Source organism: Schistocerca piceifrons, chromosome 7 (assembly GCF_021461385.2).
Source record: "Schistocerca piceifrons isolate TAMUIC-IGC-003096 chromosome 7, iqSchPice1.1, whole genome shotgun sequence".
Taxonomy (NCBI): domain Eukaryota; kingdom Metazoa; phylum Arthropoda; class Insecta; order Orthoptera; family Acrididae; genus Schistocerca; species Schistocerca piceifrons.
The window spans coordinates 37,753,260-37,772,061 of record NC_060144.1 but is presented as its reverse complement, the minus strand read 5'-3'; the positions used below and the strand labels follow the sequence as shown (position 1 = coordinate 37,772,061).

The window sequence follows — 18,802 nt, the reverse complement described above, 5'->3', positions numbered from 1 at the left end:
TTTGGGCGTAATGGTGCGGACTGGAGGGCTGTTTCCTCAAATGCCTCCATGAAAATTTCTGCTGCGATAGGCGATAGGGGTGAGCCCATAGCTACACCGTCAGTTTGTTCATAAAATTGACCTCTCCACTTGAAATAGGTGGTCGTCAGACAGTGGCGCACAAGCTCACATATATCAGGTGCCACGCGTTCTTCTAGGATGTTCACAGTATCTGGCACTGGGACATTCGTGAATAGGGATTTGACGTCGAAACTAACCATCAGATCTTGGTCCGTAACACGCATTTCCTTTAGTCGTCTGCATACAGTGATATGGACGGCCCATCAGCTCCTGCTAGACCGTTAATGGCCACTAAAAATATACACTCAATACAGAGCCCTGCGGGACCTCTTTTCTCCTAGATATGGGGGGAACTATGGGAGGCACCAACTTGGACACGGGAAGTACGAAGCGATAGGAAATTCTGGATAAAAATCGGGAGAGAGACTCAGAGACCCCACTCATATAATGTGGCAAGAATATGATGTCGCCAGGTGGTGTCATACACTTTTAGTTAATCAAAAAAGACTGCAACAAGGTGTTGGCGTCTGGAAAAGGCTGTTCGGATGGCAGACTCGAAGGACACAACGTTATCAGTGATAGAGCGACTGGCATGGAGCCAGTAGGCCACGTGACTCCAGGCCCCAGCCCAACCACCGACAAACCATATGTTCCAGCAACTTACAAAGAACGTCGGTGAGGTTGATGGACCAATAGCTATTAACATCAAGTTGGTTTTTGCTGGGTTTGAGCACTGGTATCGTGGTGCACTCCCAGCCAGATGCAGTTGAAGATCACGAGGAGATGTCGTTTGTAGTCAGACAAGAGATGTTTAACCATTTGACTGTGGATCCGATCTGGCCCAGGAACTGTGTCGGACCTCCTGCTCTGTAAATGGGGCGTTATAGGGTTCGCTGTGGCGTGTTGAACGAGAGGACTCTCCATCCGCCGTTTGAGGGTATGAAAGGCTGGGGCGGGGGGGGGGGGGGGGGGGGGGGTAATTCTCAGAAGCAGAGGCACGAGCATAGTGCTTGGCTCGGCAACCGCACATAACAAGCCATTTATATTAACACTGGGAACACCTGTTAGGGTCTGGTACCCAAAAACTCGTTTGATCTTGGTCCAGAGTTGGAAAGGTCACGTATGGCACCAATGGTCGAGACGTATCACTCCCAACACTCCTGTTTCCGTCTTTTGATAAGCTAGTGAACGCGGGCACGGACCAGTTTAAAGGCTACGAGGTGCTCCAGGGAAGGGTGCCACTTACGCCGCTGTAGAGCTCGCCGACGCTCCTTAATTGCCTCAGCGACTTCCGACGACCACCAAGGCACTGTCTTTCGCTGTGGGCACCCTAAAGAGCGAGGGATCGCTTATTCCGTCGCAGAAATGATCGTTGTAATGACCGGCTTAACAACATCGATATTACCATGTGGGGGAGATTCAACGGTGACAGTACAGGTGAAAGTGTCCCAGTCTGCCTTGCTTAAAGCCCATCTAGGCACGCGTCCGTGGGCCTGACGCTGGGGCAGTGACAGGAAGATGGGGAAGTGGTCACTACTACACAGGTCGTCATGTTTTGGCCATTGGTTAGATGGGAGAAGGCCAGGACTGCAAAGCGAGAGATCAATGGCCGAATATGTGCCATGTGCCACACTGAAATGAGTGGGGGCACCTGTATTTAAGAGGCAGAGGTCGAGTTGTGACAGTAAATTTTCGACATCTCTGACTCAACCAGTAAGCACAGTGACACCCCAAAAGGGGCTATAAGAGTTAAAATCTCCCAAAAGTACGAAAGGTTTAGGGAGTTGATCAATCAGTGCAGTCAATGCGTTCAGTGGTACTGCACCATCTGGAGGAAGATATACGTTGCAGACAGTTATTTCCTGGGTCATCCTTATCCTTACAGCCACAGCTGTGAAGGGGCACAGGTTCACCCGCATACTGAGTTCAGGACATAGACACAAACTACGTTTCTTGTAAAATCCCCTATAGCTGTGGAGCGCAGGCGTTTGCATTTCCGGAAAAAACCGCCGCAATTCCACTTATCGTGAGGCTGGGAAAGTATGAAGCGTGCAAGGAGACAGGTTATGCCTCAGGGTCAACTGCTGCCAACGATTGAGTATTAGTAGTAATTTCTATGGTGGATGAGGCATCACTGAGATCCAGGCCCACAGGGGACACTAAGATCTCTGCCCTATCCTCAGATGCAGAATTGATAGGGAGTGGTGGTGTTGGAGCCACCAGATGGTCCTCTTTCTTAACAGACTACTTCTTAGATTGCTTGCCCTCTCTCTTTTCTCTTCAGGGGATTTCTGGGAAGATTTCTCCAAAGCAGCTTCAGGCATGGAGGAAGACCATGAAGCTTTTTCTCCAGCAGCTTTTGGCTCCTTGAGTCACTGGCGAGTGTCCGCCGTGGCATTAGTGGAGAGAGAGGAGCCAGAGGAGGCTGTTGCTTCTTGAGCAGGGACGAGAGAACCCATGTCCTGTGCATTTGGAGGTTTGGGGGGGGGGGGGGGCTTGCCACCAAAGTACGTGCTTTGAGGCAATGGAGGAAGATTTGCTCCCTACCACCAAAGGGGCGGACGTATTCTGGTGGCCTGGAGGGTCCACTGTTCATGGCATGGAGTGAGGACCCATTGGTACTTGAGATGGCGATGGTGACGTAGCTGCAGCATAAGTCGACGTCATCCGAATGGGGTGTAATCTTTCAAATTTATGTTTAGACTCTTGGTAAGTCAACCGGTTCAGGGTCTTGTACCCGGTGATTTTCGGCTCCTTTTGGAGTACTGGGCAGTCTGGCGAACAGGGGAGTGGTGCTCTCCACAGTTTATTCAAGTCAGAGGAGATGCACATGGAGTATCTGGGTGAAGTGGACGTCGACAGTCTCGAAATGTGGCGCTGGAAGTGCAGTGGGATGACATGTGCCCAGACTTTCTTACAGCACTGCATTGTGGGGGGGGGGGGGGTTGTATAGTTAAACGTCACAGCGGTAAACCATGACCTTGACCTTTTCAGGCAATGAATCACTCTCAAAGGCCAAGACGAAGGCACTGATAGCAACTCTGTTGGCTTTGGGTCCCCTGTAAACGTGCCAGATGAAATAAACACCCCACCGCTCTAAACTGGTGCAGAGCTCGTCTTCAGACTGCAAGAGGAGATCACAATGGAAAATGATCCCCTGGATCATGTTGAGACTTTTGTGGGGAGTGACGCAAACAGGAATATCACCCAGCTTGTCACAGGCTAGAGATACTGTCTGAATCAAGACTGCGCGGTTTCACATCTTGGACAGCGCTGTCACTTCTCCAAACTTATCTTCAAGGTGTTCTACGAGAAATTGAGGTTTCGTAGGTAAAAAGGACTCTCCATGAGTTCTGCTACAGACTAACAACAAAGGCGAATACGGCTCCCTCCGTTCTGTAGCCCTACGTTCCTCCCATGGTGTAGAGAGGGAGGGGAACGATCTAGGGTCATACCTGTCGGGATTGTATTCTATCTTGCCCTTCTTCGAGACTGCTGGTGCCCTATGGTCACCAGCAAGAGATGACTTAGTCCGCTTCATTGCGGATCATCCACCCTGATGCCACCCACTCGAATCAAGGGCTCTGCCCACAGGGCCACCCAGCCATAGCAAAGGCCAACTGGCATGACGACCGTTGCTGGGAATCCTGAAGCCCCAGGAGGACAGGTGTCTGCTCGTTGGCATACCTGGGGCGTTTACAGCTCGGGCATCAGCAGTGCAATCCATGTGTTGTCAGGGGGCTACCACCAAATTGGTACATGATGGCCTCACCACAACAGACTGGCTGCTGTGCCGGACATTGGGAGCAGAGAAATCCAATAATGTCATGGGAGCGAAAGAGGAGACAGCGGAAAAAGATGACATCACCCAAAAAAGTGTCCTCGCCGGAATAGTTGAATTGTAGGTAGAGATGCAAAGCCATGACAAAAGGTTCAGGAGATTGAATCTAAGGGCACTATGTATAACTCATGTACCACTTAAGGCGTCCTTCCTCATACAGCCTGGACTTGTGAAGAATTTGGAAAGTGGCAGGTCAAACCATAAAATGGGACCTGAACTCACAGGGCCAAAAGGTGTGAGACTCCTTTTAGTCGTCTCTTACGACAGGCAGGAATACCTCGGGCCTGTTCTAACCCCTGGATCCGCAGGGGGGACTACACTGGATGGGGACGTCCTGAAAGCCAATAAATTAAAAAAAATCCTACCCCTGCCCTACTAAAACACACATTTCCTCCCTTGTCCATACGCTAGTCATGTAGTAAACATTAATAGAACGTTCGATATCCATGAACATGTCATAAGGCAAAGAGGAAAGACCATGTCCAGTCAGTTAGGACATTGGCTACTTGACGTATTTTGCACGATCGTACCAGCGTCATGAAGAGGAGTACGTCTGTCAGTATAGACTGTCCGTTTTGCGTCCACACTTGAACACCTGACCTGCTACGCAGGAGAAAATAAACATTAATGGCGTTGCTCTTGAAACTTTGAGGTATTAAGCAACATAAAAACCTACCACTTCCAGTAGCTGTAATTATTAGTCTGCAAATGAAGTAAATACTTATGTTTGTCGTTCAATACACTGTCCTCATTCACCAGTAAAAGTATCTGCAGTAAAAGTAACTCCGTGTGTAAACATAGCATCAAATATTATAGAACATGCTTGAATTAAATTAAGAACGTACTATCAGAACCTTTTGGAAAACGTGAAGGTGATAAAAAAGATATTTGGATTTAATGGTACTCGAACCAGCAACGCAAATGCGGTATCTTAAAGTACTGCATTACCCATCATGACACACCGACCGTGAATGATACGGCTTTACGCCATTCTCAAAGGGTCTACAAGGGAAATAGATAAAAAAGTATCAGCCGAAAAAACGTTGGCACAGTTACATAAAATGTAGATCGTACAAAGGAAAGAAGCAAACGCTCAGAGAAAAACGTTCATAACATTACGTAAAATGTGCATCGTTAAAAACGAAAGAAACACAAAACAGCAAAATCTACGCAAAACTTTTATATGTGAATCCTAAACTGCGTTTGTCAACTATGTATATCGGTATCTGGTCTACCTTACGCGATGACATTTCAGTGCAAACAGACTGGCTGCACACACCAGATTATTACGTAAAGAAGACCGCTGCATGTCAGTACTATACGGTAATTGTGAAAGTCGTATGTTTTAAAATACAGAAGTACTGATGGCATTAATATAATGCAGTATTAAATCACAAACAATTTTCTATTGTATCTATTGCATTACCCAGTTTATTATTTAACAAGTATCTATCTGATGCAATGAATCTGATGAAAATTATCAGCGCAACACACATTAACAAATACGTGACTCTGTTAAGTATATCTGTAATGTTAAAAAAGGAACAAATACGGCAACTCTGAAAGTCTGGATCTCGGTGACGGATACATCGAGTGAAGTTCCAAGGTTTCTCTCGAACTTAAGAATTTATCACATAAATTTCGACGATTCCGGTCGTGTCATTTCTTTTCCTTATTAGCCTAGCGCTGCTCAGAGAGGTGTAACTTGACTGCACAACACACTTTTAGCAACAATCTGCGTTGTAGGTGGTTTCACATACTACGTATAGACGAGTGAAACACGCAATTGATTAGATCCCCTGTTACAACTGACTTACTTTCAGTGGTCGTGTTTGAGTAAGAGCTGTACTCCTTCTTGAAAGTCACAAATGTGTTTGTTCACTTGTGTGTTCGCGATTTGTCAGAGGAGGAGAAGGAGGAGGAGGAAGAGATTAGTGTCGACAACGAGGTCATAAGAGACGTAGCACAAAAAATGGTTCAAATGGCTCTGAGCTCTATGGGACTTAACATCTCAGGTCATCAGTCCCCTAGAACTTAGAACTACTTAAACCTAACTAACCTAAGGACGTCACACACATACAAGCCCGAGGCAGGATTCGAACCTGCGACCGTAGCGGACGCGCGGTTCCAGACTGAAGCGCCTAGAACCGCTCGGCCACCAGCGGCCGGCAGACGTAGCACAATCTCGGATTAGTGAAGGATGGGGAAGAAAAGCAGCCGTGGCCTTTCGAAGGAAACATCCTGGCGTTTGCATCAAGCGGTGTAGGGAAAGCATGGAAAACATATGAGGATAGCTGGACGCGGGTTTGAACCGTCGTCCTCCCGAGTGCTGGTCCAGCGTGCTACCACTGCGCTGTCGCACTCGGTAATTTGCCACGAACAGAAATTATAGGAGTGCCATCCACACTGTTACGGCGTAAGTCAGCGCTGGCACGCCAGTCGGGAACGGTAGAGAAGAGATGGCTGAGACAAGAGGTCAGCTAGTCGTACGCTGACCGACTTGCCTCCAAGACGACAAAGCGACAGCTGCGGCCCCTAGATGAAGAGGACGTAAGCACCGCGCCCAGCTGGTGGCACCAACTTCAATATCAGCTTCAGTGTTAGCCACTTCGTTAGCAGACGCATCTATCATTAGTACTCTCTACGTAGCACAGACTTGTATTTGTCTATTCTGAAGAAGATTATTTTGCATGTCGCCCTTTGGTAGCGACACATACCAAAGTTAAATAACTGAATTGTCTTTTGTAATAAAACTCATTAATACGAGTTGTTGGATTGTCTAGCGAACCGAGTATGCAGGATTCCTAGACACAACAACATTGCCGAAGAGGTTCGTCGAATAAAACGGTGACGAAGATGTCCGAATAACATAGCGACCATCTGTTGATATTTGAACCCCAAGCAACCAGCTGCCACAGATTTTGTTTTATCGTGAGCTTTTGGGTTTTGCTGGTGCCTTAATTCTAGCTTGTCTTCTTTTTAGGGGTGTGTTAACATGTTTTAACAGTGTCTCTTATAGTGTTTTTTCTATTCAGTGTTTTCAGGTGGGCGATGGATAAATTTTCTTTGTTAGTGTGCTTATCGCTTGCATTGTCTGTTTATTGCATTTGCCTACTCCAAACCGAGCAACCCATCTCTCCCACGCTGTAATCAGGCGCGTCAGCTGCAAGTGCTAGATGCAACGCATCTAACACAGATGTTTCAGTTTCAGATGCAGCACATTGCAACCGTTCTAAACACGGTAAAGCAGTTACTGGCAAACTGAGCGACAAACACAGCCCAACATGCAACAACTGTAGCTCCGAGTGCCACACCACCTTTTCGCTGGTTGAATGAAAAAGAAGACGAATGGCTCGAGTGTTTGCAACAGTATGAAGCGCACCTCATTGCTCAGCTACTGTGAAACTACACTACTTTTTGCCAATGACAGGCCGGCCGCAGTGGCCGTGCGGTTCTAGGTGCTACAGTCTGGAGCCGAGCGACCGCTACGGTCGCAGGTTCGAATCCTGCCTCGGGCATAGATGTGTGTAATGTCCTTAGGTTAGTTAGGTTTAATTAGTTCTACGTTCTAGGAGACTGATGACCTCAGAAGTTAAGTCGCATAGTGCTCAGAGCCAGCCAGCCAATGACAGGCAGTGCAGTTTGTCACCTGTTCCCTAACGCCACTCCGAACGGACTTTCTTATGATCAGGTTGTGGGTTCTCAGACTATAATGACCAACAAGTGATTGTGGTGGCAGCTAGGTACCAATTTTTTGTTGCGAAAAAAAAATCAGAACAAACGTGTCACTAGTCGGGAACAGATCTACAGGGTATGAAGAGGAAATGCAAATTCCAATGTACTTGTGGTGCTTTATATTCAGATATTATGTTGTGCGATGTGGTCGTGTACAATGTAACTGAATCAGTCTTAGAGAACAGATTTTGAAACAGTCAGATCCATCATTTGATCACGTAGTGCAAATTCTAGATCAGTACGATTCAGGTGCCTTAGCGGCTGATACGTCTGAGCAGCCACCAATTTGTCGGGTTGAACCGTCCCTTGCTCACGACCAGTCCAGCAGGCAGCAACAGCAAGCGTGCGCCAAGCTGCGTAAACAGTTCTCTAAACAGGTGGCCACATCAGTGAATAGAATTAAGTCGTGCCCTCGGTGCTCTTCACGGCACAAATACCAAGACGGGTCCGTCCAGACAAGCACAGCGTTACGCTTCTGGCAACAAAGGTCCAGTACAATCTGTATCTTTGCAATAGAACAAACGTAAGAACTCTGCCCACTCACAAAAATCTGGTCGCAAGGCCCATATAATCAATGCAGTGTATTCAAAGCCTGTTGCAGGCATTAGCAAAACTAGCAAGTCTCTTCAGTGCTACGCCAGTCCAACAAACTTTTTGTTCATTTGCATCCCAGATGGAAAACATGAGAAATTTCTGTTGCACATGGGTGCCTCTTTTTACATTCCTGAATCATAACACATATGAACTGTTAGGCACCCCACGCCTGGCTGAAACTAGTGCACACCCGACGGTTTATAATGGACAAGACATTTCCGTTCTCAAAATTTGTATTTTGCTTGCGATGTATCGCTTACATAGGCGAACTGGGACTTTCACTGTCCTACAATCGCACGATTGCGAGAACATTTTTGGCCTTGATTCTTTGGATTTGTCTGGCTTTGAAATTCAGGGAAATGTGTTGTCAGTGACTGCAATCAGTGCCAAAGACAAGGAAGCTAGCTTGCAGAAACACTTGCCTGAACTCTTGTCTGAAGGTTTAGGCAAGCCTAACAATTTTGTTGCATATATTCCTACGAAAGGCAATGCTCAGCCGAAATTTTGCCGGGCCAGAACTGTTCCCATTGCATTACAGGACAAAGTCGCTGCTGAACTTAAAGACCTGCATTATAACGGAGCTATTGCGCCTATACAAGCTAGTTAGTGGGCAAGTCCACTGATTTTGCTCCCCAAACCTTCAGGTAGCATTCGCCTGCGTGTTGACTTTAAGTCTACCGTCAACCCACAAACTGTTTTATGCTTATCCATTGCCACGACCAGGGGATCTTCTGGACGGATTAGGTGCTGGTCGCTACTTTTCAAAACCTGATTTGTGCAATGTATATCTTCAAATACCACTAGATGAAGAATCTCAAACCGTATGTGTTGTGAATACTCATTTGGGCATGTTTAAATATTTGCGTTTGCTTTACGGTAACCATCTTAGGTTGTTTGCAGATGATACTGTCGTTTATCGTCTAGTACAGTCATCAGAACATCAAAACAAATTACAAAACGATTTAGAAAAGATATCTGTATGGTGCGCAAATTCACAATTGACCATAAATAACGGAAAGTGTGAGGTCATCCACATGAGTGCTAAAAGAAATCCGTTAAATTTCGGTTACACGACAAATCAGTCAAATCTAAAGGCCGTAAATTCCACTAAATACGTCGGAATTACAATTACGAACTACCGTTGTTCTATAGCCGTACGCCAGCGTCGTGGAAGAGGATGTATTCCCTGCTGGTTAAAGCTCTTGTCCTGAAGGCGTAGCCATGTTTTCACTGAACGACTGACATTCTCTCGCCATCTTCAAAGTGTGTTCCCCGTAGAGTCTCTTTAAGCGCCCCAAAGAGGTGGAAGTCCTAGGTGCCATGTCTGGACTGTTGGGTGACAGGACATCCCGAGCCTGTCTGATCGTGGAGCTCTGTTTCTGCATTTCATGAGGCTGTAACTTTATTTAACCATCGCCCAACTACATTACTATCAACTGCAGCATCGCCATACACTGCACACAAACGTTTATGGACGGTCACCACGGTTTCTTTTTCTGCACACAAGAATTCATTAACAGCACGCTGCTCGTAACGCTCGTTGTATGTAGACGCCATTTTGACGCTGTGCTATGGCTCTGTCATCTGCCAGAACGGTTCGAAACTTCACTGGCGCAAAGATCAAACACCAAATGTGAAGCACCAACAAGGGCGTTTGTATATTAATGGCCTTTTAAAAAAATGCGGGGCATTAGTTATTGAACGGCCGTCGTACAATTTCAAAACTGTTTGCAGGGGTATCAGAACAGTGGACCACGGAACGTTCCGCTGTCGTGACACAGCTCGTGTGCTGCTTGAAGATCGCACTCTGCGTCCAGCATTCTCAGTCACGGGAGCAAAACCTTTTGAGGTGGCGTTGGCCATCGGCCTGTCCCAGGAGCAGTTCCCTAATCAGCAGTTAATCCCAACTTCTGAATTATGCCCTTCAACCTCGGTGCAGTAAGAGGACTTCTGAGTATTCCTTTAGCGCGTCAGTACTCCAAGGATCGGCAGCACTGTTGCTCTCGTCTTTACGAAACAGCTTTACGAACACAGCCCTGCTCACTTTGTCCAGACCAGTGCTAACTGTCTGCAACTGTAACGCACACTCGTGCTCGTGTTTCAACCCTGCGTCGCCGCACCAGTAACGGCGCCTAACGACAGGTCGTGACACTAACACTACCAACAACACAAATCCTGCGGCGTGCGATGCCATGGCTAATAAAGAGATATAATTTTTTTTCCTTTCTTTTACTACCTTGCACTCCATAGATGTACTTCTGATGGCGTAGAATATTTTTCATTCGGTTATATAGTGTAGAACATTAAGTGTGTATGACTGTTTACTGTGCGGTTTTCTATAAGAGTTCCTTATGTAAAGACTTGGATTTCTCTTTCCTGGTGATCTTTCTAATAGTTTTATTCGTGCGGACATTTGCCACGCCAGACATTTGCCACGATTTTACCTGCTCCGAAGGATTGGGTCCCTTGTCTCCCCCTCCTCCTCCTCCACATTGCTTTCCGCTGGTTTACTTAACAGAGAACCAGAATCTCTTTGGATTTTCCGCCACATTTCTAGAGAGAGTTTTGTTGTGAAATCCGCATCAAATTTCGAGCCTCAGTAAAACTTCGCCAATCTTGCACATTTTGCGTTCGTCTAAATTATACGTGCCTTTTTAGGTGCTCCTGCATCAGCTTTCTGTCGTGTTTTGTGTACCGTGGGGGATCAGTTCCGTCTCTTATTAATTTATTTGGTATGAATCTCTCGAGTACTGTTGATACTATTTCTTTGAACTTAAGCCACATATGGTCTTCACTTACAGAGGTGGGAAGGATTGGAGACTGTCTCTTAGAAAGACGTCAACCGAATTTTTAGCTGCTTTTATAAATAGATATATTTCGCGTTTAGTTTTTGGTGAATTTATTTGTTACGGAATTGAGCCTCGCTACGACTGTGTGCTCACTAATCCTTGGATCCGTCGTGATGCTCAGGATTATTTGTGGCTAACACGTAAAGTATGTTTTCGTAACCATTTAAAATTTGAATGGCCTCGTGAACTAATTGATCAATATAATTTTAAAAAAAGCATTTAGAACAATTACGTAGGTTGTTGTCTATCTACAATAGTGTCTGAAAATATATTTTTGTCAACATACGGAAGGTAGATTGAAGTCACTGCCAACTATAATTGTATGAGTAGGATACCTATTTGTGGTGAGACTCAAGTTTTCTTTGAACTGTTCAGCAACTGTTTCATCTGAGACCGGGGATCGGTAAAAGGGGCCAGTTATTACTTTATTCCGGTTGTCGAATATGACCTCTGCCCATACTAAATCACAGGAACTATCTGCTTCAATGTCGCTTGTGAGCTGGAATACACATTGCATTATTTTTCCTTAAGTTGTGCTTCTTGTTTCTGTTGTAGTGCAGATCATTACAATTACAGCTTTTCCCTCGAAAACCTAAGATGCTTTCTCTTTGACCTTTTAAATACCAGAGCTAAACATTGCAGAAAAACAACGTACGTTACAAGCATAGCATTCTGTATTACTTCATTTCCTTATTTGTAACATTTTAAAATTGTACGTCGACTTTAGATGGCATGTCAGTCATAGATGTTCTTATCTCTATTTAGTGAACGTATTTTCAGTCATGTTCTGAACATTGTCCGGTTACACTTTATTAACTAATGTTTCGCCGCCAAGGATATCGCATTTTAAAGAGTAAATTAATATGGAGTATGTCATTCTTCTTTTCACACATTCACATACCCATTTCTTCTTTCCTTATTGTCTTTTAAGCATGCAGTTGTAGTAATTAAAGCAGGCACAAATGCAGTGATCAAAAAGAAATGATTAGCGTACATTCGCATTCTCTTTACATCGTTCCTTTCTTGTTGCTCCCATGGCGATGGACTGTTTCTATCACAATCATTAAGTGTGAAAGGAAGCTACCGTACAGACAGAGGAATCTATATTTATACTTGGCAGAAGTAATTACATACTGACGTAATCGTCGGTATTGCTTTCGTTTCCCAAAAGTTATAAATATTTCTATTCCGGAAAAGAAGCTCTGTATTTGGCCAAGATGTCGAAGAAGGAGGTCCCTTATGTATTGGTTGTATCGAGTAAGATGTGGAGACGGCGGTTTGAAAGCGGACAGAAGAAGTACGAGGAAGGGCGTCCCTTACCTGAGGGATCGCTACCTGGCGAAGGGGCAAGTGTGGCAAATGTCCAGCGTGGCAAATGTCCGGCATTCGTTTTATTAAATGTATTGTGTGAAGCAAAATGTATTAGGCGGAATTGTTGTAAGAACTCTGGAACGAGAGAGGTATCGATAGTTGTCGGGTGGAACAGGGATGCAGTCAGCCGCAGATGGCGCGTAAGCATGGCAGCATGGAAGCAAGCACTGTGTGTATTAATGATGTGCGACATTCTTGTGTTGGATCGGTTTGAAACTTGACTTTATGACGGATATTCTAAACGGGCGTTGTATTACGGAAACGCTGTTGGTTTTTGCAGAACGATGCTTGTGGAAGTGACAATGCACTCATCGTCGCCGGATTTGAATTGAGATGCATTACATAAACTGTGAATTTAGTATTGCTCAATCTCTTGACTACAATATATGACGTGAGCTAAAACACTAAGAGCCAACGTGGAAACTGTGAGCTGTATTGCTACGTAAGTGACTGTTTTCGCGGGAACAGTGTTATCGTGAACTGTGAATGTTAACTGTAAATGGACTGTCTAATTTCGCATTTGGCAAGTTGTAGCAAATGGAGTGTTAATTGAAACACGTCATAGGGACGGTGCGAAACTATCGTGTGTGAAAGTTTCAATTGAACTAGTACAACCTTCAGGTGCTGCATAAGCAGTTACTTTCTTCCCACCTAGGACAAATGGACGCTATACAACTTATTACCACCGCCAGCCAAAACAGAATAAGGAAAGAGGATATTTTAATGCCAAGGACACGACTGTATGAACTTATAGGATTCACATCAGCAACTTCAAATACATCACGCTGAGCCAGAACAGACGAGACTCAAAGCCATTCCTCTCTTCGAGAAACACATTGTAGCCAATTTAATTTCTTTCTTTTTGTAACAGACTGTCTCTTAATGTTTCTCTCTGTAAATAAAAATAGTGTATTGTAAAGACTGATCACCTTCAATGATTGTTGATCCCACCACTAACAGTAGTTATTGCCATCATTTATTGGTTTTTGCTTTTCGCTGTATTTGTACTAGTCGTTGCATGTGAATCTTAGAAAGGTATGGTTCAAAATGGCTCTGAGCACTATGGGACTTAACTTCTGTGGTTATCAGTCCCCTAGAATTTAGAACTACTAAAACCTAACTAACCTAAAGACATCACACACATCGACGCCCGAGGCAGGACTCGAACCTGCGACCGTAGCGGTCGCGCGGTTCCAGACTGTAGCGCCCAGAATCTCTCTGTCACCCTGGCCGGCTAGAAAGGTATGCTTCCATTTGTGTATAGAGTAATTTAGACAGGAGAATTTGTGTGTTGCACTGCAAAATGTGGCCAAACGGGTAAGTTGAGGCATCTGCCACTGAAGTTATTTACACCAACCAATTACAAAGAAGTAGCTTATTCGCCACTGGTTCAAGTTAGCGTATTAGAGGGGACTTTGAATGTGACAGCTGTCAAAGTACACGAGCTTTGTTTACATGCCACTTAATGTCACATTCCCAGTCATTCATGCTTACATTCAAATTCATCTGGGTTTAACTGTTACTGGTGAGCAAAATTACAGTATACTGTGTCATCACTTATCAAATTAGTTTCAAAGTGTCTTACTGTGTTCCACTATCAAAGGATTTTATTGATACGATTTTAACAGGATTGGGAAACTCATCATATAGAGATGTGCTTTTGAAGTTTCCAGAAGTAAAACGGGTTCATGGGGTTTACACAGTATTAATTTACTTCATTCAGTTTTTCTTTAAACATTTTCTGATTACAGATTCACGTTCATAGTAAATCTCCAGGAACCATTATCTTCACAAGCGCACAGTCTGAACATCATTCGTATAATGTTGGGCACCCACACAGTAAATAATTTTTCTACTACACTTCCCCAAAGCAGCGAAAGAGTAATTATAATCGCCCTGTATTTTGCGCGTAAAATGTTTGACCAGTGATATATTAAACTGTGGTGTGCGTACTGTAAGATCTTCCGTACACACATCAGATTATTTGACTTGTCGCTCTAATGAGGTAGGCGAGTGTCAGCAATATGTCTCGTGATCTTATTGTGGCGTGTTTATCTTCTGCCGTTAGGTCAGACGATAGAAATGCCGCTTGCACACTTAGAGTAGCAGATTGACGGTGACCAACTTTAAACAGAACTTGATTAATTTTCACACACATTTATTAAAATAATAAAAATCATAGATATTACGCAACTTGATTGTGGATGCTGTTTACAATTGACAATTTGAAGTTCCTTTGGTCTTGGTACGTTAATCTTATTCTCACATATCTCTGATACTTGACAAAGTGTCTATACAGTTCTCTTCATGGCTATATACAGGAATATGATAATTTTATTAGGCGCAGACTGAAACTTGACTATACACTGGTACAGACTAATGCAGACTGATGCACACTGACCAATCGGAGGTCTGTACACTCGTTATAATACCTCACGTGTTCAGGTATCACTGTGCGAGTGTGATCCGCAAGGAGAAAAGGTTCTACGTTAGCAGCAATCTCATTGGTTGCGTTACATATTAATACGTGGATCGGCAGAAGCAGAATTTGGTCCGTCTCTAAGACAGCGCCATCTCATAGTGCGGAGATGGACGAGAGCTGCACCTGTGCTGTTGTGCTTAGCGGGGCGCGCTCTATTGGGAAAGTTGGGTACGTGCTGACTATGAGGTACTATGTACGCAACATCAACTATAAAAATTGTTTCCTACAAATTAAGCACTAAATTCAGGGCATTTCGAGAATAGGCGATAAGAAACCAAATGGTGTTTCAGTAACGTAATGTTAGCGTAAAAAAACTTGAAAATAAAAAAAATTCAAATACTTTGTGAAATGATTTGTGTTAAAGTAAGAAATAAAATAGATTATAGAAACCTTTGATGCACCTTTAAATGATGGTCGAAATCATGGACAACAAATGAGGAGTCTCAGGTTTCTAATGAATTTTATTTCTTAGTTTTAGACAAATGTAGGCATCTTGTAAGAAGGGATTTTTCGAAATTTCACCCATAAGGGAGTGAAAGAGGGGATGAAAAGTTGTTTGAAAATATCTGGCTATTAAGGGAATTTTGAAGCTAGAAGTACAAAAACTGGAATTTGGTTTCTCAGCCAGATATTAAGAGAATACCTGTTTCAGCATTTTTGGAAATTCAACTTGTAAGATGGTGAAATAATGGATGAAAATAAATTATTACTAAAGATGTTACGAAGCATTTTAATGCTACATTTGGAAAACTGGTATTTGACTTCTTGGTTACAAACAGAATAATAAGTGTTTCAGCGTTTTTGGAAATTCAGTCCCTAGGGAGGTGAAATAAGAGATGAAATAGTTTATGAAATATTTCATTATGATAGTATTTTTAAAGCCAAATCTAGGAGAATTTGTATTTGGGTTCTCGGTTAGAATTAGAAAAAAAATTGGTGTTTCTCTATTATTGGAAATTCAGCCCCTAAGGTTGTGAAATAGGGGACGAAAGTTCTTATGAAAGTATTTCTTTATCTTGGTTAGAAATAAAGAAATCTGTGTTAGTGGCTGAAATTTTCCATGGAAATAGCGCCACAAGAACTCAAAAGGTAGGATTATCAAAAATCCCGTGACTGCAGCTACCATAATCGCTTTGTGGTCAGTAGTACGTTCGCAAAAGACCTTGCGTGCTTCTGTGGCCTTCCCTAGACCGTGCAGTCTATGCCTGCTGTCATGAGACATCTGGCCGATATTTCAATTTTTTATGTCCTGGTAAGAATATAATGATTCCAATCCCAAAGAAATCAGGTGTTGACAGATGTGAAAATTACCGAACTATCAGTTTAATAAGTCACAACTGCAAAATACTAACGCGAATTCTTTACAGACGAATGAAAAAACTGGTAAAAGCTGACCTCGGGGAAGATCAGTTTGGATTCCGTAGAAATGTTGGAACACGTGAGGCAATACTGACTCTACAACTTATCTTAGAAGAAAGATTAAGGAAAGGCAAAACTAAGTTTCTAGCATTTGTACACTTAGAGAAAGCTTTTGACAATGTTGACTGGAATACTCTCTTTCAAATTCTGAGGGTGGCAGGGGTAAAATACAGGGAGCGAAAGGCTATTTACAATTTGTACAGAAAGCAGATGGCAGTTATAAGAATCGAGGGACATGAAAGAGAAGCAGTGGTTGGGAAGGGAGTGAGACAGAGTTGTAGCCTCTCCCCGATGTTGTTCAATCTGTATATTGAGCAAGCAGTGAAGGAAACAAAAGAAAAGTTCGGAGTAGGTATTAAAATCCATGGAGAAGAAATAAAAACTTTGAGGTTCGCCGATGACATTGTAATTCTATCAGAGACAGCAAAGGACTTGGAAGAGCAGTTGAACGGAATGGACAGTGTCTTGAAAGGAGGGTATAAGATGAACATAAACAAAAGCAAAACGAGGATAGTGGAATGTAGTAGTATTAAGTCGGGTGATGCTGAGGGAATTAGATTAGGAAATGAGACACTTAAAGTAGTAAAGGAGTTTTGCTATTTGGGGAGCAGGTCGAAGTAGAGAGGATATAAAATGTAGACTGCCAATGGCAAGGAAAGTGTTTCTGAAGAAAAGAAATTTGTTAACATCGAGTATAGATTTAAGTGTCAGGAAGTCGTTTCTGAAAGTATTTGTATGGAGTGTAGCCACGTATGGAAGTGAAACGTGGACGATAAATAGTTTAAACAAGAAGACAATAGAAGCTTTCGAAATGTGGTGCTACAGAAGAATGCTGAAGATTAGATGGGTACATCATGTAACTAATGAGGAGATATTGAATAGAATTGGGGAGAAGAGGAGTTTGTGGCTCAACTCGACAATAAGAAGGGACCGGTTAGTATGACATGTTGTGAGGCATCAAGGGATCACCAATTTAGTACTGGAGAGCAGTGTGGAGGGTAAAAGTCGTAGAGGGAGACCAAGAGATGAATACACTAAGCAGATTCAGAAGGATGTAGGCTGCAGTAGGTACTGGGAGATGAAGAAGCTTGCACAGGATAGAGTAGAATGGAGAGCTGCACCAAACCAGTCTCAGAACTGAAGATCACAGCAACAACAACAACAACAACAACAACATGTCCTGGTAAATCAATATTTACAGGGTATTTTAATTTTGTGTTCCTGAGCGGTGGCCTACCAGAGCCAAAGTAGGGTCGACAGAAGCGTCCGATCCAACGCGTCGGCTTTGACCCGTGACGTAAGGGTGTTGTCGTGTGTGACGTCATGACGGCGCGTTATTTTATTTACTTTTCTGATCTGTTCGTTCTATCTCGTGAGATTTTTTTTTATTTAAAAACACTTATTACTTATTTTAATTATCTGTTTCCTCGAATTTCTGTTTTAGTTTATTATATTTATCTTTCTGATCTGTTCGTTCTATCCCGTGAGATTTTTTTTAAAAAAGACAAAAAACACTAATCAGCTACTGAAGCATCTTTATCTTCTATGGGTTGCAGGGGTTACGACCCCTGGGGAGGTGGATGGGTATTCATGCATGGCTGTCTTCACTTACACGTTGTAGCTACGCACGGCGTCTAAATTTGTTTATATTTAGTTTGCCCCCCACCCAAAACACCCCATATCCCGCACTTGTCCCGTTAGTGTCATTAGGCTTCTTGTGGAAAGTGTGTGTGTTTGTTTTTGTTTCCGCCATATTTGTGACGTCATGGGTCAAAGCAGACGGGTGGGATCGGACGCTTCCGTATTTCCGCCAAAGTACAACTACTCAAATTTTACGCACTTCAGTGCTCAGGGCACAATGTTCTCAGAGTTTCAATAAAAAGAGGGAGCCGCCACACCTGCCGAGACAGATAGGCACACGCTCTCTCTCTCTCTCTCTCTCTCTCTCTCTCTCACACACACACACACACACACACACACAGAAGTGACCCACCTGCAGGGGCTTGTCGGCGGCAGTGTCCTGCAGGCCTCTCCAGGCGCTGGCACGCCACGCTTCTGCCTCCTGCTATATCAGCACACCGAGTGGCGACCACGTGTGGTCGGCGATTACAGGAAAACGGCCCGCTCGCTTTGTCCTGCTCTATCAGCGCCGTCGGCTGTCTGTGCGTCGCGTGAGCTGTGCGGTTGCCTAGCGTCGGGGCCAATTAGGAGCGCACCTGGCGGAACCGTAGACTTACTAGAGATAACTAGAGCGCCCAGTGACGCTGGTGCAGCGTCCGCGCATTGAAGTGGAAGGGAGACGCCATTTGCAGGGCAACAGTGTGTAAACACGGTTCGTTCGTGAGGTGCTTTCAATTGCAACCACCAGAATGGAAGACAAAAACTAAGACGGAAAGAAACTTACATTCCACAGGTTAGTCATTCCTCATCTTACTTTCAAATATTACTTTT

General features: G+C 44.0%; 1 protein-coding gene across 1 annotated transcript in view; it reads right to left on the bottom strand.

Annotated features, from left to right (window-relative positions):
- LOC124805407 (aminopeptidase N-like) overlaps window positions 1-18,447 on the bottom strand; it is a 521,668-nt gene extending 503,221 nt beyond the window's left edge. The window contains exon 1 of the mRNA XM_047265968.1: window positions 18,345-18,447. The gene's annotated coding sequence lies outside the window, so the exon portion shown is untranslated. The remainder of the gene's footprint in view (window positions 1-18,344) is intronic.
- Window positions 18,448-18,802: the final 355 nt, after the last annotated feature.